Source organism: Balaenoptera borealis, assembly GCF_965194805.1.
Source record: "Balaenoptera borealis genome assembly, chromosome: 4".
NCBI lineage: Eukaryota > Metazoa > Chordata > Mammalia > Artiodactyla > Balaenopteridae > Balaenoptera > Balaenoptera borealis.
The window spans coordinates 44,907,154-44,929,803 of record NC_138861.1 but is presented as its reverse complement, the minus strand read 5'-3'; the positions used below and the strand labels follow the sequence as shown (position 1 = coordinate 44,929,803).

Here is a 22,650-nt window from a genome sequence, read left to right as displayed (position 1 = left end):
GGTCATATGGAATATGGCTGTTCTAACTTGGGTTTTATACAGAGCAGCTTATTTGGTCAAAATTAGATAATCTCTTTTTGGAGGAATCTTCTCTCAGTACCGTAGGTTGGATATATGTTCCTTTAGACTTCTAAGAAAGCTTAACATTTATGTGGCATAAATACGCTTTGCTTTAAAAAATCCAATTTTTATGTAAAGCCAATAATAAAATAAGAGTAGGTGCTGCAATGAACATTGGGGTGCATGTATCTTTTCAAATTATGGTTTTCTCCAGGTATATGCCCAGGAGTGGGATTGCTGGATCATATGGGAGCTCTATTTTTAGTTTTTTAAGGAACCTCCATACTGTCCTCCATAGTGGTTGTACCAATTTACATTCTCACCAACAGTGTAGGAGGGTTCCCTTTTCTCCATACCCTCTCCAGTATTTGTTGTTTGTAGATTTTTTTATGATGGCCATTCTGACCGGTGTGAGGTAATACCTCATTGTAGTTTTGATTTGCATTGCTCTAATAATTAGTGATGTTGAGCATCTTTTCATGTGCTTTTTGGCCATCTGTACGTCTTCTTTGGAGAAGTGTCTATTTAGACCTTCCACCCATTTTTGGATTGGGTTGTTTGTTTTTTTGATATTGAGCTGCATGAACTGTTTGTATATTTTGACCTGCTGTATAGCACAGGGAACTCTACTCAGTACTCTGTAGTGGCCTATATGGGAAAAGAATCTCAAAAAAAAAGAGTGGATATATGTATATGTATAACTGATTCACTTTGCTGTACACCTAAAACTAAAACAACATTGTAAATCAACTATACTCCAATAAAAATTAAAAAAAAAAATCAGAAAAAAAAATGAGAGTAGGTGATGATGTCAGTTGAGATATTCACAACATCTTAAATGAGTTGGACCTGCATAATTGCTAGAAAGTTAAATATCTACAGTGCCATTTAACAAATGGGAAGCAGAAATATTCAGATTTTTTCTTTTTATGATGCCAAGTAAAAATTGTCACTTGCCATCTGCCTCTACAAGGATTAGGTCACTAGCCACTGCAGTCGCTGACCTTCAACACACCCTGAAAGGAGTTCAGGGTGGAGATCAGGAAGGAGGCACTCTGTGCTTTGGGAAAAACTAGCAGAATAGGCTTTCAGATAGTTAGATATTTTCAGAAGACTGTATGAGCTCAATTTCTTGCATCTTCTCACATCTTGAAAAAGCACTAAAATCATTAATGGAGACATCTGCTCCTCGTGACTCTGCAAAATGTGTGTGTAACTGCTCATAGCCCCTTCACTAAAATCGTATATAACACCTACCTTCCCCCTACCTCTTCAGAGCACTTCCTCAGAGCTATCTGAGAGGCTGTCTCCTGGGCTGTAGTCCTCATTTTGCCCCAAATAAAACTTAACTCACAACTCTCATGTTCATATTTTTTTCCGGTCAACAATAATGCTTTTGTGGGAAAATAACATTTTTTTTAGACTCTAAATTCACAGCTCATCTTCCTGGGAGAACAAAATTTTATAGATACTCTCTAAGGTTGAACAGCATTTAATTTAATACAGGGAACTATGCAATAAATACCAGTTCACCAAGATAAAGATAAAAAATGTGCAATACCAATAAGACCTCCTTAAAATGAATTAATAAGAAAACTAGTCCAAAAAGCAGGAAGAAATATCCTCAATTGTAAAATACCTTTAAAGCAAATTTCATAAGCATACAAAAGTTAAATTTATGCCAAGAAGCACATGGACAATTACACTGTAAACCCTTTGAATACATAGGCAGTCCTCACTTTGCACATTTCCAATATGCAAAAATTTCAGTTATCAAAATTTGGTTGATTAACATTAGTCCCCCAACAGCATGGTTCTGATTTCAGTTACCAAGATATATTGACTGGATGTAATTGCAAGATCATTATTCAGTTCATGCACACACAAAGTGTGTAGTTGTGTTGCTTCCCTGTCTGTCAGTGACAAACCCACACAACATTTTACAAAAAATGGATCACTGGAAGAGAGACCTGGCCAAGAAAGATGAAGGTGTACCAAATAAAGGATAAGTGATATCAGGGGAAGTAAATTCAGATCCGTTGTAAAGGAATTATGAAGAAAGAGCTGACAGGAGGAATGCTGACACTGTCAACATTTGAAAGACTAGATGTGCAGCCAGAAGAAATGAGTGAAGGCAAACTTAACAACATAAAGGAAGAAAATGATTGTGATTAAATGGATGAAGATGTCCCAGAAGAAATGATGCCTGCTGAAAGAAAACCTTCACCTTAAAGGAATTCTTAGAGCTATTTCACAACAGTAAAAACACAAGGGATAAAATGTTGGAAGCTGATCCAAACGTGGGGAGAAGCATGACAAGTCAGAGTAGACTTGTGGATTTATTTTAGTTTCCTGAAACTGAATCTCTAAAAGGCTGAGAGCCTTCCTAAGCTCTCCCTCTCTTTCTGATTCAAATGCTTCATGACTATTTCCCATAACCACGATTGCCTTTTGTGTGCCCTTCCTACCTTCACTAGAGTGTTACATCTCCCTCCTAGTAGGAGAGGATCATTTTTCTGAACGTTTGCCTCTCAGAATGCAGGCTAAAATCTAGCCTTCCATTTGTGCAGACCAATTCTTGATTTATGCAACAATAACCTTTATATTTGCTTGGATCCTTTCATCCTGGAAGAGAGGAGAGACCAAGTGGAATTGTAGGCTCATCATCTTTCTCCCTGAGAGTGGAGCCTATTCAATCTACTCAGTCTCTTTCATGAACTAAACCCCCAGCTCTGTCCTGCATGTTACTCCCAGGTCTCACCAGGCCCTGGCCTCAGGGAAACCACACTAGTACTTCTTGCCACAGTGTCCTACATACTTGCCATATCATCTTTATAGGTCCCAAAAAATACACTGGAAGAAAGAATAAGTAATGTAAAATGGAGAGAATAACTGCTTTGGCAGAAAATACCAGATAGCGAAAATGAACATACCTTTTAGGTCATCATCTATCTTGGGTAAGTTTGGTGGAGTCAATGTGTCCAGTGTAAAGGTGAGATCTTCCTGAAAAGTTTCAACGTGTTCTCCATTAATGTGGATACCAACCTGAAAAAAAAATTTTTTTTAAGCCAGGAAATGGGGAAAACAGATATTATGAGTAAGAAAGTCTGCACTTATTTAGTTTAATTGGAATACGAATTGGTTGGTTGTTTACTCCCCCCTTGGAAGTTCTGTTTTTGAAGCTTTTACAAACTGCACGGAGCTGACTGCATTGTTGCTCCACTTAGTGAAAACAGATAATGCATAACCTGCTTCCAACTTCTATTTTCTTCTGCTTCTGAGCAAGCATTCCTCTCTCAGGCATGCCTGCCTCTGCTTGCTGTTGGTGAGGACAGAGTGACAATGAACTCTAGCTGGTAGTCTGGGGCAAACTAAGATGAAGAAGCACTAACAAGTATGGACCTGTCACTGACACTGGAATCAAAGACTTTGTTTCTTGAGAATTAATGACTGATGGCTGCTTCACTGGTACAGCTCCCTGGAAAAGCATTTCCAGCTTCCTTACCCTGTCTTCTAAGAATTGAATCAGGTCTGAGGCATACCTTTTCTCAAGTGCCAGGGCCTCACAATGGAGCTTTCTGTGTCAAAAGCAACATCAGCCTTATCTTTTTATCAGAGTGGGGTGAACCTGGCTCATGCACTAATGAACAGTCAACTCACATTGTGACAGGGAGTCTAGAGTAGCATGTCTTTTATATTGGTTTATATGGCTGCATTAGTTTATATGATTATATGAGGGTGGAGCCATAGCTGCTTCTTCTTTGAGTCCTAACGCCTAGACAGTCAGTACCTGCAACATACAAGCTCTCAGTAATTGTCATACTAAACTTAAGAATTTTGTTTGTTTATCAAAGCTTCCCTTGCAGTTACTTTTGATCCTTTTCATCAGCAGTCCCCAACCTTTTTGGCATCAGGGACTGGTTTCATGGAAGACAGTTTTTCCATGGACGGGGTAGGGGGGACGGTTTTGGGATGATTCAAGCGTATTACATTTATTGTGCACTTTATTTCTATTATTATTACATTGTAATACATAATGAAATAATTATACAACTCACCATAATTCAGAATCAGTGGGAGCCTTGAGCTTAATTTCACTTGCCACTCACTGACAGTGTTTTGATATGACTCTACAAGCAATTGATTTATTATGGTCTCTGTGCAGTCAAATCTCTCTGCTAATGATAATCTGTATTTGCAGCTGCTCCCCAGTGCTAGCAACAACATCTCAGCTCCACCTCAGATATCAGGCATTAGATTCTCATAAGGAGCACACAACCTAGATTCCTCACATGCTCAGTTCACAGTAGGGTTCGAGCTCCTATGAGAATCTAATACCACCGCTGATTTGATAGGAGGAGGAGCTCAGGCAGTAATGAGAGCGATGGGGAGCGGCTGTAAATACAGATGAAGCTTCCCTCACTTGCCCCCCCCGATCACCTCCTGCTGTGTGGCACGGTTCCTAATAGGCCACAGACCGGTACTTGTCCATGGCCCAGGGGGTGGGGACCCTTGCTCTTCATGACCAATGCAAGTGTTGTGAGAACTTGAACCAAGTTGCACAGAGTAGGCAGGCAATAAATACCAGTTGCAAGGGTATTCTGTATATATTCCAGGATGATTTTTGTCTCCAAGATATTCCATCTAAACAAATGGCATCTTCACTCTCCTCCCAGCCTGTCCAGCCTGCTTAACACTGCTGCTTAGTTTTTCTTGCTTAAGGTTACTAAGGCAAAAGCAACTGATTAACTGTGCCACTGTCATTTTAATATACAAACGGTTCACAGCTTGTTCATGCTTCTCGCCATTGCAAGCTCTGGGCAAAACTGAGCTCTCTGGCAATAACTGATTTCACTCATTTTACAAGGTGATATGGCAAAAATGGATGCAGCCATACTGAATGCTATTACTAGTACTTCCCTACAGATTCTCATTCAGGATATGCTTCTTCCAAATGTTAAGAAATATACTGAAGCAGAAGCATTTGAATATTTACTCTGATAAATTATCTTTCAAATATTTCTAGATGGAGACCTTCACTAGCTGTGAATTACTTTATCATCCATTTCTCTATTGTTTATGACTTCACAGTGGCTGATGAGAGTAAATTAGCGGTCTTGTCTTTTCATTAACAGATGAAGAGGAGGTTTTTAAAACTCAAATGATAAAAATGAGTTGTAAATCCCTTTTAAAAAGGTAACTTTATACTCATGCCATACATTAGCAGTCCTAGAAACTCCTTGTCAATTTGTTTTGGCCCAAATTTCCAGTATCTATATAAAAAATCTGCAGATGGCATTGATTGGTGATGTTACCCACTCCTTTTCCATCATGGAACATTGCCATCATTCTCTATGATCAATGAGACTGGGTCATCTTGATGACAATCTAGATTCAGTGATATTACAGATAATTGAAAACTTGGCAGCCGTATTGCCAAAAATCAGGTTGCCGTGAATCCCACCAAATGAATTCATCAATGTAAAATATTATACTGTGTTATTGTACTTTCTCAAACTCTAAGCAATTTGCTTTTCACAACAGAGGACAATTCAGGAAGATCACAGTTTAGGTGGATTATAAGGACAAGTCCAGAAATCCCTACACAGGATATATTTTCTATGGCCTTTGACAAAGATGAAGTAATTCTAAGAAGCTTATTTTTGAGAAAAGTAAAAGTCTCACATAATTCCATTTGGAGTTAAAGGAGAAAATAGAAAAAGAAAAGAAATTACTTTGAGAGATAGTGGCTTACAAATTCCCAGAATGAATGAAAGAACAAATTCTCTGATACAAGAAACCCAATGATTCTCAAACAAGGTAAGAAGGAATGGATAGCTAGACACAACAGGGTGAAACTGTAGAATCCCAAAGAGAAAAAGGAAAGGCCAGGAAGGAGAAGAGGCCTTACCACTGAAGGACCGCCAAACTGAGCTGATTTTTCAGTGGCAATAGTGGAATATCAAGCGCTACCACATCCAGTCTACAAATATTCCCAGTAAAATTAACTTTCAAACATAGAGGATAAATAAGCTCATTTTTTAAGACTTTATTTTTTAGAACAGTTTTAGGTTCACAGATTTTAAAATTCAGTAAAACATACAGAGTTTCCATATACCCTTTACCCCCACATATGCACAGCCTTCCCCACTATCAACATCATCCACCAGAGTGGTATATTTGTTACCAAGGATGAACCTACATTGACAGTGTTATCACCCAAAGTCCATAGTGTACTTTAGGGTTCACTCTTGGTGTTGTATATTCTATGAGTTTGGACAAATGTATAATGATATGCATTTATCATTATAGTATCATACAGAGTATTTTCACGGCCCTAAAAGTCCTGTGCTTCACCTAGTCATTCTTCCCTCCTCCCTATCCCTGGCAACCACTGATCTTTTTACTGTCTCCATAGTTTTGCCTTTTCCAGAATGTCATATAGTTGGAATCATACAGTACGCAACCTTTACAGATTGGCTCATATCATTTAGTAATATACATTTAAAATTACACCATGTCTTTTCATGGCTTGATTAACAATAATATTCCATTGTCTGATATACCACAGTTTATCTATTTACCTACTGATGGATATCTTGGTTGCTTCCAAGTCTTGGCAATTATGAATAAAACTGCCATAAACATCTTTGTGCAGGATGTTGTATGGACATAAGCTTTCAACTCGTTTGGGTAAAGGAGCATGACTGTTGGACCATATGGTAAGAGTATGTTTGGTTTTGTAAGAAACTGCCAAACTGTCTTCCAAAGTAGCTATACCATTTTGCATTCTCACCAGCAATGAATGAGAGTTCCTGTTGCTCCACATCCTCACCAGCATTCAGTATTGTCAGTGTTCTGGATTTTGGCCATTCTAATAGGTGTGAAGTGGTAACTCATTGTTTTAATTTGCATTTCCCTAGTGACATATGATGTTGAGCATCTTTTCATATGCTTATTTTCTATTTGTTTATCTTCTTTGGTGAGGCATCTGTTAAGGTCTTTTGCTCATATTTTAAGTAGGTTATTTGTTTTCTTATTGTTGAGTTTTAATAGTTCTTTGTACATTTTAGATAACAGTCCTTTATCAGATATGTCTTTTGCAAATATCTTCTCTCAGTCTGTGGCTTATCTTCTCATTCTCTTGACAGTGTCTTCAATGGAACAAAATTTTTTAATTTTAAAGAAGTCCAGCTTATTGATTATTTCTTTCATGGACTGTGCCTTTGGTGTTGTATCTAAAAAGTCATTACCATACCCAAGGTATGTAGGTTTTCTCTTGTTATCTTCTAGGAGTTTTATAGTTTTGCATTTTACATTTAGGCCTATGATACATTTTACATTAATTTTTGTGAAAGGTGCAAGATCTTTGTTTAGATTCATTTTTTTGCATGTGGATGTCCAGTTGTCCCAGCACCATTTGTTGAAAAGGCTATATTTTCTCCATTGAATTGCTTTTTTCACCTTTGTCAAAGATTAGTTAACTGTACTTGTGTGAGTCTATTTCTGGCCTTTCTATTCTCTTCTATTGATCTGCCTATTCTTTCACCAATACCACACCGTCTTGATTACTGTAGCTTTATAGTAAGTCTTGAAGTTGAATTCTCCAACTTTGTTCTTCTCTTTCAACATTGTCTTGGTTATTCTGGGTCCTCTCCACATAAACTTTAGAATCAGTTTGTCTATATCCACAAAATAACTTGCTGGAATTTTGATTGGGACTGTGTAAAATCTACAGAGCAAGTTGGGAAATCTGACATCTTGACAAGATTGAGTCTCCCTATCTGTGAACATGAAATATCTCTCCACTTATTTAGTTCTTTGAGATCTTTCATCAGAGTTTTGAAGTTTTCCTCATACAGATCTTGAACATATTTTGTTAGACTTATACCTAAGTATTTCATTTTTTTCTACATGCTAATGTAAATGATAATGTGGTTTTTATTTCAAATTCCATTTTTTAACTGCTAGTATACAGGAAAGTGACTGGATTTTGCATATCAACCTGGTATCTTGCATCCTTGCTGTAATTGCTTATTAGTTCCAGGAATTTTTTTGTTGATTCTTTCAGATTTTCTACATAGAAGATTATCTCGTCTGTGAACAAAGGCAATTTTCTTTCTTTCTTCCCAAACTGTATACCTTTTATTTCCTTTTCTTGTTTTATTGCATTAGCTAAGACTTTCAGTACAATACTGAAAAAGAGTGGTGAGAGAGGACAACCTTGTCTTGTTCTTGATCTTAGCAGGAAACCTTCATAAGTACGCTTTTTTAAAGACAAAAACTGAGATTGCCACCAACAGATCTACACCAAGGAAATTTCCTTATTAAAAGGTGTTTCTTTCCCCCTAAATGAAAAGATCGATTAATTTTGCTTTGGCGGCTTCCTTGGTGGCACAGTGGTTAAGAATCCTCCTACCAATGCAGGGGACACGGGTTCAAGCCCTGGTCTGGGAAGATCCCACATGCCATGGAGCAACTAAGCCCATGTGCCACAACTACTGAGCCTGCGCTCTAGAGCCCGTGAGCCACAGCTACTGAGCCCACATGTCACAACTACTGAAGCTTGTGCGCCTAGAGCCTGTGCTCCGCAACAAGAGAAGCCACTGCAATGAGAAGCCTGCATACCGCAATGAAGAGCAGCCCGCACTCACTGCAACTAGAGAAAGCTCACGTGCAGCAATGAAGACCCAACACAGCCAAAAATAAATAAATAAATAACATGAATTTTTTAAAAATTTGCTTTGTTTTATGCATCTTTGTTTTGTTTTACTTATCTCACTCCCTTACTGAAACTTGATGGTGGTAGTTGAAACAGTTTGTGCATTCTTGGTTGCTTGCTATTTTTTGCTTTTAAATTGCACTTTTTTCCAAAGAGTCAAACAGTAGTAGAAGCAAAGGATAATCTTCTTTGCTAACAGTTCTCCAATTTCTCTTCTCTCCCCTTGTGTAGAACTATTTGGTCTATAAACCTAGTTATTTCATCTGCACTAAGAACAGCTACCTTGAAGAGTCAAAAGCTGCCTCTCTGAACCTTTAAGATGAAAAAAAAAATCACTTGGTTTTTTCAAATTACCTGACTGAGACCCTACTTCTGATGAATCCACTCTGAATTTGGATTAAACTGTCCATGACCACATTCATGATTAGTATAAAGTTTTTGCAGTAAGCTTCATTTCAGTAGATGCATTTCCAGACAAAACCAGATTCACATTTTGAAAGAACCTATTTTGTATGTACTGGAGTTTTAAAATGTAATTATGAAATGCAGATTTCCAATTATGAGTCCATGGTACAGTTTATAATTACACCGTAAATTTCCTTTTGTATGAATCCATATTTTCCTCATGTCTATATTTCCTAGAGCCACAATTTTCTTGAAGAGAAAGAAACAGATTTGTAAGACAGGAGGCTGGTTTCTCAGAGCTTTAGAGTATTAGTACTTTATGCAAAGACTCTTTGGGCCTTAATTCTAAGAAAATAAACAGTATTTAATATGAGCCAAGCAAAAAGCTTCTCCTTTGAATTACAATGCCTTCTTACATTCTTGGGCTCTTGGTTTTTAAGGTAGTGTCTAGTAGGTAACAAAAAGAAAAAAGAAAAAGGAGAGTTTCTTCCAACAGGTAGTCATGAACCCCAAATAAACTGGTTTGCTGGTTTGCCATAAAGCTTACTAATGCAGAGCAAAAACAGAACCATATATTTTTCAAGACTGCATGTTTTAGTTTCTTTTCTACAGTTCTTAGAATGTGTATAAATTCTCTGTAAGATGCAAATTATTTCCTTCATGTGATTGAGTACTTATAGTTAATAATTAAGGTAACCATTTATTTTAAAAGTCTACCACACCCATTTCTAAAAAGGCCTGAGGCAGTTTACACATCAACACACAGTTCAAAGGCACACTATTATGTTTAAATACCCAATAAAATACACTCTAGAAAACATAAAGGAGTCTATCGATGCTATCAAGGACTAGTCATGTCCTGCCTTTGTGAATGGCTCCCCACCCCAGACGCTATCTCCTCCCTGCACTCTTAAGTGGAGGCTGTTTGTTCTTGAACTTTCCACTTAACCACAGGGGCTGGCCGGGCTTGTGCAGCAGAATCAGCAGGACAATGACATGGGTAAATGTGTGGACTTTGTTGCCTCACTGCCCGGACTGGAATCATGGCTCGGTATTTTGAGCAAGTTATTCAATGTCTCAGAGCCTCAGTTTCCTCGTCTGCAAAATGGGGGATAATAATAGTACCCATCTCACAGGTGAGAATGTAATGAGTTTTGTAAAGTACTTGAAACAGAAACTGGCACACAGTAAGTGCTAAATGACTGTTAGTACTTGCCCATTCAACATTCCTCCAATCTCCTGTAAAAATCCTTCTTCCTTTGAAACTTGTGCCTCTCAAATGTACTGTCCTCCAGCCCTTCTTATTGTTCTTGTATGCATCAGAGATTTTGGAACTCGGCTTATGATTTTTCTCTCCACCCCAAGTTTGCCATAATCCTGCTCTCTTTAATGTTCATGTGGACGACTCTTCCAATACCTAGTACCTTGGCTTCAACTTCAATGACCTGCATCTCCACAGAGAGAAGAACAACTCATTCCTTCTCCCGTATTATCACCTGGAGTTGCTCCACCTGTAAAATCTTAAACCAGTTGGTTCAACTTTCTCATCATAGGCTCCTATTATCCTCACTGTTTCAACTGTACCTGTGTATCCATGAGAATTGTGACTAAAGTCCTATTCTTCACTCCATGTATTAGAGTTTCTTTTGCTTTTACTTCCTTCTCCATCTCACTTTGGTTTAGCACTTCAATCTGTATCTTTAAACAATACCTCCAACTTCTTGCTACTCTTACTCTTTTTTCCTTCTGCAATACTTACCCAAATGTGGATCAATCCAGTCTTCTTTGCTTCTAATACCACACTAAGTACATCACTCAACCCTGGGCACTGGAGCCACTAACTCATGATCTCTGTCTTCTCCCACGCCCTCAGCACACAGCCTGGCAGTCTCCTCCACACCCCTCTCTAGCCCTGCTTTTCTTTGCAGACTTCCTACCCCTACTCTCTAATCCCTCATATCCAGTCACCAAGTTCCATCTTAACCATGTGCTAAATATCTGTTGAATCTAACAGACTCACTTCATTTCTTCTCTCCTCCTCATCATCTCTAACCATCTCTTTCCCCTGCAAAATATTCTCCTTCCTGCTGCCAAAGTGCATCATGTTCTGTACATCCTTAATATCCTTCAGTAACTCCCCAGTGCTTGCATAGCTTGACCCCAGGGCCTCTGTTCACCTCTCTAGACCCCTTTCCCGATTCTTCTGACCTGAACCTTACACACCCAATTACTTGTGCTTCCTCAATTGTGCCACATTCTCTCAGACCCCCAATGCATTCCATATGCTACCTCCTTTGCAGGGAATGCCCTTTTCCCTCTTTTTCTACCTGGATAACTCCCACTGGTCTTTTAGGGTTCCATTCAAATGTCCCTTCTTGGCAGCTCTGGTGTAGAAACTTCCCTGACCCTTTCTCTCTGACCCTTCCTCTATGACCCTTCCTCTTCCTGAGCAGGCTGGCTGAGTGTCTCTCTTTGTTCTTCTATGTTCTTCTTTTCAAGTATTTACCATGTTCCTGGCGCTTGGCACCCAGTAACCACCTGGCGCTTGGTTAGTGAAGACATCCCATTTCCATAAAATAATGATAAAACTATAGTAGCATTTCATTTTATGTGCCCATTTGGAATAGAGATTTTTAAAACTGTGGTGGAGTTCGTTGTAACAGAGTCAGTATTGCAGAGTGACTGCCACTCCAGTTAGCTGGTTGGCAGCCATGCTCTCAAGTAACTGTGTAACCAAAACCAAGGACTTGATTGATAGTTACCACCTGCTGAGCAACCCTGGACGCCCAACGTATCAGGCACTTAAGCATGTCTTCTGGCTCCCCTCCTGGCAGCAAGATGGCTTCAGCACTCTGGGCATCACATCCCACACAGAAGCACTTAGCTATCAGAGAAAGGTCTGTTTCTCTCTTGTATTTCTTTGTTAAAGAGGCAACAAAAATCCTTTTCCAGAAGCCTGCCCCTGCCCCCACCATCAGAATAGGTCCTTCCAATCGCACTGGACAAAACCAGATCATGTTCCAAACCCCTAAACTGGTCACAGGCACAGGGAACGGGGGCATTATTCTGGTTCCTACCAATCAGGATTTACCTGAGCCACCTGTGGGAATAGGACACTAAACAAAATTAGGGTCTGATTAAGGACGAGGAAGGAAATGGCTATTGGGTAAGCAATTGGCAGTCTGCCAAAATGAACGTCATTGTTGAGCAAGAGCTGCATTTCATGTCAGGCTCAACAGTGTGAGTCCCATCTCTGCCATTTCCTACTTGTGTGACCTTGGGCAACTCTTTATCCTCCCCAAGACTCGGTCTCCTCATCTGTAAAATGGGGATTCCAAAACCTAACTTTTAGCATTATTGTGAATATTACACAACATATATAATGTTGCTGACCCACAATGGACAGTCATTCATCCATTTAAAAATCTTTTGTGGACACCTACAATGTGCCAGGCATTAAGCCCAGGATATAGTGGTGAATAAGGTAGGTATGATCCCTCCCTTCATGTAATTTGCTAGTAATACATGTTAGTTTTTAAAATTTCCTAATTTTGCTGACTCAGAAGTCTGTAAGCACTTTGATTACTTTGACGATCACTTTCTAAAGAAACTCAATGTTTTTAGGAGTACTTATGGCTTCTGAAATTTTATATTTGTTGTGTGAAGGCTTATAAACATTTACTTTCTCTTTTTTGGTTTATTCTGTTTAAATAAAATTATCAGAGATATTTATATTTTTATGAATATATTGTCATTGTGAATGCTATCCTGATTCTTAGACTAAAGATGATTGGTAAAGTGCCATATTTAAAAAAGTGAATAACCGAGACAATATCCAATATAATCTCATAGCCCTGAGGAAAGATCCAGATGCAACAGCATGCAGTCTACCCATCTGAGTAATCATATACTTGGTCTACAGTTAAAACAGATCCAATTCATGGGGAGGGTTAATTTTCACTTAATAAGAACAATCAGGTAATTAGGGTGACCCATTCCCCAACTATACTCCTTAACAGCGTTTCTCTTTTTAGTCAAATAAACAAGAAACAGTTGACCCTTGAACAATGTGGGGATTAGGGGTGCCAACCCTCCTCACGGTGGAAAATCTGCATATAAGTTATAGTCAGCCCCCTGTATCTGCCAGTTCCTCATCTGCGGATTCAACCAACCATGGATTGTGTAGTACTATAGTATTTACTATAGAAAAAATTCCACATATGAGTGCATTTCAAACTCCTGTTTTCAGGGTCAACGGTAGTTAAGGAGACTTGTCAAGAATAACCTCTCCCCAAACCACCCATATCACATATGCTTGAAAGTATAATTAAGATACTATTGAAGCAGATTAAGGCACCTCTCTTACTTTAACCTTTTTGGGGGGATACAAGAAGAAAAATGGTTTTAGAACAGGAGATCTAAAGATAAAATACAAAAGAGGTGACAATAAACATTAGGTTTACAAATCTGGGGGCCCAGAAAAGAGGGAGACCTCTGCTCACTTGTCACGCTTGACTCACCTCTATCTAGTTTTCTATTGACATATACACTGATCTGTTTCTTGTTTGCATTTCCCTTTGGTCCTACCAAGGAACACTTAGATGTCTTTATCAGAAAGTGTCTTTATATACACAAAAGCTAAATGGGTCATCAAACTTAGAAGTTGTTTTTCTAGTACTACCTATGGATTTTCACCAGTGCATTCCTTCGTGCAGTCTAAGGATGAAGTGAGTACCAAGTGAGTACCTAAAAGAAGTATGGGTGGAGCTAGGGCATAGTTTCTAGGCATGGGCAGAGATAAATGGCCTTTTAGTGTGATGTAATATTTAAGCTTAACCTTAATCACAAGTATAACAGTTGGAAGGAAATCTATTACTTATCCAGTGTGGACAGACAACAGTTAGAAGAAAACCCCACAAAAGTGATAAACAGGAACACAGAGATAGAGAAGGCATTGAATACATGTGGGCTGAATTAACTGAGAATTGAAGCTAGAGACAAAGTGTGTTATTATTAAATTTTATGGTGTGTAAAGATTAAGTTGATGGGACCAAATATCGTGGGATCCCTAGACATTTTAAACCTTTAATAGCGAAATGCAATACTTGTAGATAAAAGTTCAAGGAACAAATATGTACAGTTTGATGCCTTATCACAGAACAACGTCCATGTACTCACCACCAATGTTACCTGGTTCCCTCCTGCTTCTCCCAATCACTACCTCCCCCAATAAAGGTACACACTGTCCTGACTTTTATGAAAATTACTTTCTTCCTTTTATTTATGGGTCTTCCACCTAAGCATGCATCTTCAAACACTAGTTTTTTTGCCTGCTTTTTGAACTTTATATAAATGGAATTACAGTACATATTCATGTTCCTGACTTATTTCATTCAACATTGTGTCTATGACATTCACACATGATATTGAATGTAGCTGCAATTTGTTCAGCTACATAAAATGCTATAAATTTTCATTACTGTCTAGTATTCATTGAAATAATATACCACAACTTATTTAACCACTCTATTCTTAGATGTCTTAAAAAACCAAAGGAGCCTTAATATATTTTTCTAACTACTTAGACTTTCATTATGGTAAAGACTACCTTTTAATTTATGAAGTTGATTCATTTAAGGGAGAGAAACAATAAAAGTTTTTTAAATTCAGTGTGTTTCAGAAAAGGGGTAACTGGAGAGTGTTGATTCTGATTGAGCTGGCAGAGAGGGAAGATGCAGGGAGAACCAAGGTTTCTTTCCCCCTTATTCCCTGTTGGAGAAGCACTTGAGGCCCTGCTCCAAACCAAATAGCTCTGTCTTCTGCCACTGAAGGAGGAATGAGGAAACTGTGGCTCCATGGCAGAGTGACTGTGTTTAGTGAGACAGAAAGAGAATGTGTGTGTATACATGCACAAAAGGGCTTCAGTTCTGCTTATTATTCCATTAATTCTTGATATTGGTTTTGATATATTTGCTGTGTTTTGGTCATAAAACCCCAAATGTTCTATTAATCACAGACTATTTTATTACAAAAAGGGTTGTGCTTCGTGTTGTACTGGGTTATTGTTCAGCAAATATTCAGCCCCCTCCACCTCTCCCTTGGAATGAAGACTATTTTCCTATCTTTGGGCTTGGCCATGTGACATGCTTTGGCCACTGGGAAATCAGCAGGTGTGATACAAAAAGCAGCTCTAAATATGCTTGAGTGGTGGACTCATGGTCTTGTGTTCCAGTGATTTGCCAGGACAAGAGCAAGCCCTGGGTGGCTTCTGCCCGTGGGCCCCAGAATGAAAAATGTGGAGCAGACCTGAACCCATGCCAAAGCCTAAATAACCCACAACTTGAAGCAGAGCTGCCCACCGCAGCTGAGCCTATGTCAGCCCAGCTGAAGTTGACCATGAGCTCGAGAATAAATGCTTATTATTGTGAGCCTCTGAGTGTGGAGTATTTTGCCATTACAGTGGTGAAGATTGTTTTATAGCTATAGTCAGAAGTGTAAAGATCAGGTTGTTATCACTCAATAGTGCTTTTGGCTCCATCTATTTCACTCTGCATTTGCTCTATGAAACCAGAGATTCAAATTTCAAGAATTTTTTTAGTGCAAATCCTAAATACCCAGGGGACTCCTGCCAAATCCCTTTGGAATTTGAAGAAAAGGGCTGATAAGAGATGGGAATAAACATCCCTGGCATTAGTGGACATGAGCAAGGATCAGTAAGGAACTTCTTGCCATAGCTACACTTGGCAAAATGGCAGAAGAGACTACACCTGCATTCAGGTGAGCACGTATGCTGTTCTGAGCTGATTGAGAAAGGTGGAAGATGCCATACTTTGGTGGGAGGTATACAGAGTTAGAGCATAGGTAAGTTATGGTTTTTTGTTTTTTTTTTTAATTTTTTTTTTTTTTAAAGGTACATTTATTCTCCAGTCCTTTTCTTTTATTTATATTTATTTTTGGCTGTGTTGGGTCTTCGTTTCTGTGCGAGGGCTTTCTCCAGTTGCGGAGAGTGGGGGCCACTCTTCATCGCGGTGCGCGGGCCTCTCACTGTCGCGGCCTCTCCCGTTGCGGAGCACAGGCTCCAGACGCGCAGGCTCAGTAGTTGTGGCTCACGGGCCTAGTTGCTCCGCGGCATGTGGGATCCTCCCAGATCAGGGCTCGAACCCGCGTCCCCTGCATTGGCAGGCAGATTCCCAACCACTGCGCCACCAGGGAAGCCCTAAGTTATGGTTTTTAGCAGCTAACTGTTGAGGTCAACAAAGCTGTAACCTAGGAAAAGTGAAACTTTAGAGGTAAAAACTGCACATTCGTGGAGGAATGGTAAATTTCATATCCTGCTGGTGAGAGTGTAAATTGGTCTAAACACTTCAGAGAACTTGGAGTAAGTGGAAGTTACTTTGGAGAACAAGCATATATTAAATAAAGTTGAAGATGTTCATCTCTTAAGACCCAGTAATCTGGTGCTGGATGTGTCCCAGTGGGACTCAACAGGACTGGTGCCACACCTGCAGGGCATTTTTGTTTATAAGAGTGATGGGGAGTTTGTTGTCAGGTAGTGGATGGGAGCCAGGTATCCCATATGTCCTGCAAGTTGAAGGCTCATCCCATTCAAAAAAGAATTGTCCTGGGTCCTCCATGACTTTAGAAGGTCTACTAGAACATTCATGTAGATGAAAAACCTGTTTATCTAAGGGTATAAAAACTTGGTTTTATTTACTTATTTATTTTTATTTTATATTGGCGTATTGTTGATTTATAATGTGTTAGTTTCAGGTGTACAGCAAAGCAATTGTTACACATATACATGTATCTATTCTTTTTCAGGTTCTTTTCCCATATAAGTTATTACAGAATATTGAGTAGAGTTCCCTGTGCTATACAATAGGACTTTGTTGCAGAAAATCCTTTTTTGGTTGTGTTTTTTTCATGGAGATATCTTCCCCTTCCTCCAAAAACCAAAATGTAATGAGAAATTTTTAGCCTTCTCCTCAAATAGAAACTTTTAACTTGAACTATAGAGTAGACAAAATGAACTAACTTTTCTTTCTGTCTGCCCATACACACCATCTAGTGGATTTATAATTTAATTGAAAACAGGAATGAGAAAAGAGCTATATGATCTAATAATTCAAGTTGTAGATGCTGGATAAAAAATATTGCTTTATAAAAACATGGCAAGGAGAATATTACAAAAAAATTAGGGTTTGGCATTTTAGAATATCCCCCGTCTGTATATTAAGTATATCTTTGAATGTTAGGTGGATATCTAGGTATTTGACACATTTGTAAAAGGTAAAGAAGGAATCAAACAACTATACTGTGGAGAATAATCATAGAGTTAAGTTACTCCGAAGAAAGAAGTTAATTAGGGCTTCCACGGTGGCGCAGTGTTTAAGAATCCGCCTGTCAATGCAGGGACACGCGTTCGAGCCCTGGTCTGGGAAGATCCCACATGCCGTGGAGCAACTAAGCCTGTGAGCCACAACTACTGAGCCTGCGCTCTAGAGTCCGCGAGCCACAACTACTGAGCCCACGTGCCACAACTACTGAAACCTGCACGCCTAGGGCCTGTGCTCCGCAACAAGAGAAGCCATCACAATGAGAAGCCTGTGCACCACAACAAAGAGTAGACGCTGCTCACCACAACTAGAGAAAGCCCGCGTGCAGCAACGAAGACCCAACGCAGCCAAAAATAAATAAATAAATAAATTTTTAAAAATTAAAAAAAAAAAGTTAATTAAACTTTCATTCATAACATAAAATTATTTTATACAAGCATGCAATATTTAGGTGTATTTCATATTATATAAAAAGTCCACCAGCATTCAGTATTTATGTGCATTTCACTCTACACTCTATACTCATAGCATTCTAATACCATCAGTTACAGGGCTTTAGAAATCAACTATTCTAATTTTCTTATTTTATAGACAAGAGAATTAAAGCTCAGAGAAGTTAAGTGATTTGCTGAAGGCCATAGTTATGCAGGGGTAGGATCAGAACTCAGATCTCTTGAATCTCAACAAAATGTTTTTCCACTACTCTAGCTTGACAAAATAGAAAGTGCCTCACAGGACAGACACTAAAATCCAAACAAATAAATACAAAATTTCATCTTTCTATGAGAGAGACTAATAGGGAACCTAATTTAGATTGAAAAGTTTTCTCTGTAGAAGAAGGGAATAAACAAAGGAAAGAAGCATTTCAGGCGGCAGGAAGAATATAAACAGAGGCGCACTTACTTTCTCATTCCTGAAATTAAAAAAAGACATGGCATGGTAGAGGAACTGACAGCAGGGCTGGAGTGTGGGGACTCAGAGAAGTCCTCAAAAGGCTCCCTGGGGAAATGGACAGAGGTTGGCCCAAGAGGGGGGTATGGCGTCCTGGACTGGGTTTTATTCTAAATGCAAAGGAATCCACAGAAGGATGCTAAGCAGAAGGGCCATGTACCCAATATTTTGACTCTTTAAAGATGACTCTTTAAAAGAAATATTTTTGCCTCTTGAATGTGTAAACGATATACAATACCAAGTTCAACAATAGGGTGTTCATTAAAACTCATCTCTCTCACTACTGTCTTACAACCACCCACTTCTCTGTCCCAGACCAAACAATATTACATTCTTTTCCTTTTTTTTTTAACAAAAATTGTAATTTACACATTGCTTTGCATTTTCCTTTATTTCCTTAACCATCTTGGAGCACTTTTTACATCAGCTCATTTAGAGCTGACCAAAAGCTACATAGTATACTATTGCATGGATATACGAGTCTTTATTTTAAATGTTTTCCATTGACAGACAATGTAAATTAGTTAGCTAGTGGGAAGCAGCAGCACAGCACAGAGAAATCAGCTCAGTGCTTTGAGACGACCTAGACGGGTGGGATAGGGAGGGTGGGAGGGAGGTTCAAGAGGGAGGGGATATGGGGATATATGTATACATATGGCTGGTTCACTTTGCTGTACAACAGAAACTAACACAGTATTGTGAAGCAATTATACTCCAATAAAGATCTAGTAAAAAAAAGAGACATTTACGAGATACACACACACACACACACACACACACACACACACACACGTACATATACGTATGCTGCACTGAATATGCATATACCATTTTGCCCTTCTGTAAGATACCTGAAAGATAAATTCCCAGAAATAAACAGGTGGGTCATAAAGGCTTTATATACTTTTAATTTTGATAGATATTGCCAAATTGTTCCTCAAAGTGAGTAAATTAATTTATACTCTCACCAGTGTATTGAGTGCCTGTTATCCTATACCTCTTGCCAACACAACATATGTTCAGAGTTTTTGAAATTCACCAGTCTGATAGGTGGAAAATGGCATCTCATTGTAGCTCGTATTTCTCTTGTGATGAGAACAGATTGCACGTGGGAATGACTTGAAGCCAGCAAGAGTGAAGACAGGGAGACCAGTGAGCAGCTACTGCAATAAGCCACGTGAGAAGTGGCTGGGGTGTGGCAGTGGAGATGGGGGGAGGGGAGAGCACCACATACTGTACATGTAGAACTGGCAGGATTTGCCCATGTGCAAGCACTGGTTGTGAGTGTAAACGGTGACTCTCTAGTGCGTGAAACATGGTGGGGGAGGGATTTGGAAGTGACAGGTGAGACTGAGGGAAGACCTGGAGCTCGTTTTAGGACAAACACGTGCTACATTAGAGCTGCCTGGGAGACATGCAAGCAGAGATGTCGTGGAGGCATCTGATGTGCAGGTGTGAAGCTTGGGAGGTACATTTAGCATGGTCCATACTTATAATAGACTTTACCTAGAGAAACTGGGGAAGGGTTTAAGATCATTCACGCTGAATCTCAGTGTGACACTCAATTGACCTAAACATAAAATCTATAAAAATATGAGTTCCTTAAGAAATCTTGGTTCAAGTACTCTCATAAATGTAGGTGGAGCTAAGAATGGTAAGGATGCATCTTCTGAGAAAAGGAATATATATTTTTTGAAAAGTTCTTATTAAAAATAAGCCATATCCCCATTCTGACATTTTTCAGCCTTTCTTTATTTATTAAATCTTTTTTTAAAAAAATAAAAGGACTTTTGTAGCACATTTGGGAAACAGAAAATCATAAAGAAGCAACATAATCCCATTAATCAGAGATAGTATCACAGATTTAGTTATCTGTATAATTCTATGGCATAGTCTTTAACATTATAATGTGAATATTTACATGCCAGTATTCTTAAAAATATTATTTAAAACTGTAACCTGTCTCCATATAAAAGGAGTTTTAATTATTTAAACACTATCATTGTGTATTATAATTAAAAACAATTTTTTTCTAGATTACACAGATGTGCTTTTCATTTTCATTTCTTTATTTTGTAGCAGAGTTCACATTTTGACATGCTTACTGGCTATGTGTATTAATGAGTTTTTCTCATTTTATTCACAGTTTTTGAAATCAGTGATTAATGTTGTGGAAGAATATCTACAAATAATACCTTGCTTTCCCTTAAAAGCACAGCTGGCTTTATAAGCCATCATTATATATATTTGCTGTTTACTCACTTTCATTAGGTACTTTGAACTTTGAACTTTTATTTTTGTGAAGATTAGCACCAAAATATCAAAAAGCATATTTTTCTTTGCCTCAGATCAACTTACAGAGTAATGAAGCTCAATTAATCTAAGTTAACTTTTATTCTCTTATCAATACCACCTAATGTTAATTTTTCTCTGTCCTAGAACAGATGGGCCTGTCCTAAATATACCGATCTAATTTGGACAACTTTATTTTCTGATGTTTCCATGCCCATTCTAATATTTTTGAGCACAAATATAAAAAGATATGACATCTCAGACATATAAGGCAATGACTGAAGCACTGTTTATAGGACCAAAGGACTGGAAACAACTTAAATGTTCATCATAAGGTACTGTCACATTCATAGGACAGAATATGTGACTGTGAAAAGGAATTGAGGAAATAAGGAGGAGTGAAACTATAATCTCTTAGGTTAAAAAAGCAATGTTTAGTATTACTTGCACTCTATCTGTATGAGAAATGTAGGCATTGTATATAACACTATTGTTTGTATTTTTAACAAAGAGTTGTATATAAATGCCTGTCCACATATAGAGGGTTTACAAGAAGGTTTTGTCCTTCCGGAGGGGAACTGGGACTGGGAGTTGAGGTGGGAAGCTGACTTAATTCTCATTCTATTTTCTGTTGTATTGTTGGAATTCTGTACCTTGTGCATTTTTGAAAAATGTAAAAGTAAACATAGAAATAAAATTACTCATCTCAGCCTATGCCAAGCATGCTGCCTCCCTCTTCTTTCACTCGCTGCCTTGTGGAAACGAGTACTGCCTTCTCTCTGCCCCTCGGGTCTGCACTCACACCCTGACTGCACGTCCCTAGTCAGACTTCACTTTTCTGAATTAATTCTTCACTAATTGATGCTTATGTCTTTTAGAAATGTTACAAGCTTCCTGGGAAAGCTTCTGCCTGAACTCTGTGCTGCTGATAATCTTTGTCTATTCTGTCCAATAACAAATGACATCATTCTGACTTTTGTTTATCACTCTTGCTTCCTATTCTCCCCCACTGTCATCCCAAGGTTTCCTTGCCCACAGAAAACTGCACAGAAGACCCCAAGTAGCTATTATATAACATTTACAATAAACAGTAGCTTGATGGAGATTTTTTAAAAGTTGAGACAATTTTAAGGAGAAGGAGTTTGATAGTGGTGTGCCCTTTGGAATACCATGAGACTAGAGTTTAGGGATGATCTGTCCATGACAGACATCTTGCTCTAACATGTTCTGTTGTAGGAGAGAAAGCAGCTAAAATAAATATTAGTGATAAATTTTCTACATACTATTGCTATTGGCATCTCATACATAAAGTTAATTTGGAGCAGAAGCTGTCCTATTACCAAACGACAGGAATCTGAAGCTTAGGTTTATGCACAAAGCACAATAGTAATTTACATTCACAGTATTAACCTCCAATCTTCGTTCTGTTGAGTTCAACTACATGTTTTTAATTATTCTATTTCCTCTAAATCCAGAAGATAAAACTTTTTCGGGAGGGGGGTGGATAATTCCCTCCAAACAAAAGGGGAGAATGTAGCCAACTGTTAAACCAAGGACCTTTCTTAAAGTGTTTTCCAACATACTTATGAGATCAGTCATAATATTTATATATACTCAAGCACTTTGAAATCTCAAGCTGTTTTAACCAGCTGTCATTTTGGTGTCAAACTCCGGTCATTTTAATGTGAAACAAAGGTCAACAGAGAGTTTGTCTTATTCTTTTCCTATAAGTGAGATGCTCTATAGTTACTGAATTCTGATTAAACCCCCCACCGTAGTCCCCACTGCACACTCCTGTTATCCAGGTCATGTGGGGTTTTATGACTATTTACAAATAAAATACAAAGAAATGGAGAAAAGTAAAAACATCAAATTAATATTTTA

The 22,650-nt window shown here is 38.5% G+C and overlaps 1 protein-coding gene and 1 long non-coding RNA gene across 6 annotated transcripts in view; both read right to left on the bottom strand.

Moving 5' to 3' along the window:
* Window positions 1-16,786, bottom strand: part of LRAT (lecithin retinol acyltransferase) — a 53,586-nt gene extending 36,800 nt beyond the window's left edge. For 2 of the 5 annotated variants that reach the window (XR_014244527.1, XM_082391554.1), the window contains exon 1: window positions 2,994-16,786. The gene's annotated coding sequence lies outside the window, so the exon portion shown is untranslated. The remainder of the gene's footprint in view (window positions 1-2,993) is intronic. The other 3 variants (XM_082391559.1, XM_082391558.1, XM_082391557.1) reach the window with 2 other exon arrangements.
* Window positions 1-22,650, bottom strand: part of LOC309628461 — a 731,364-nt gene that overhangs the window by 618,604 nt on the left and 90,110 nt on the right. The window lies entirely within an intron of this gene.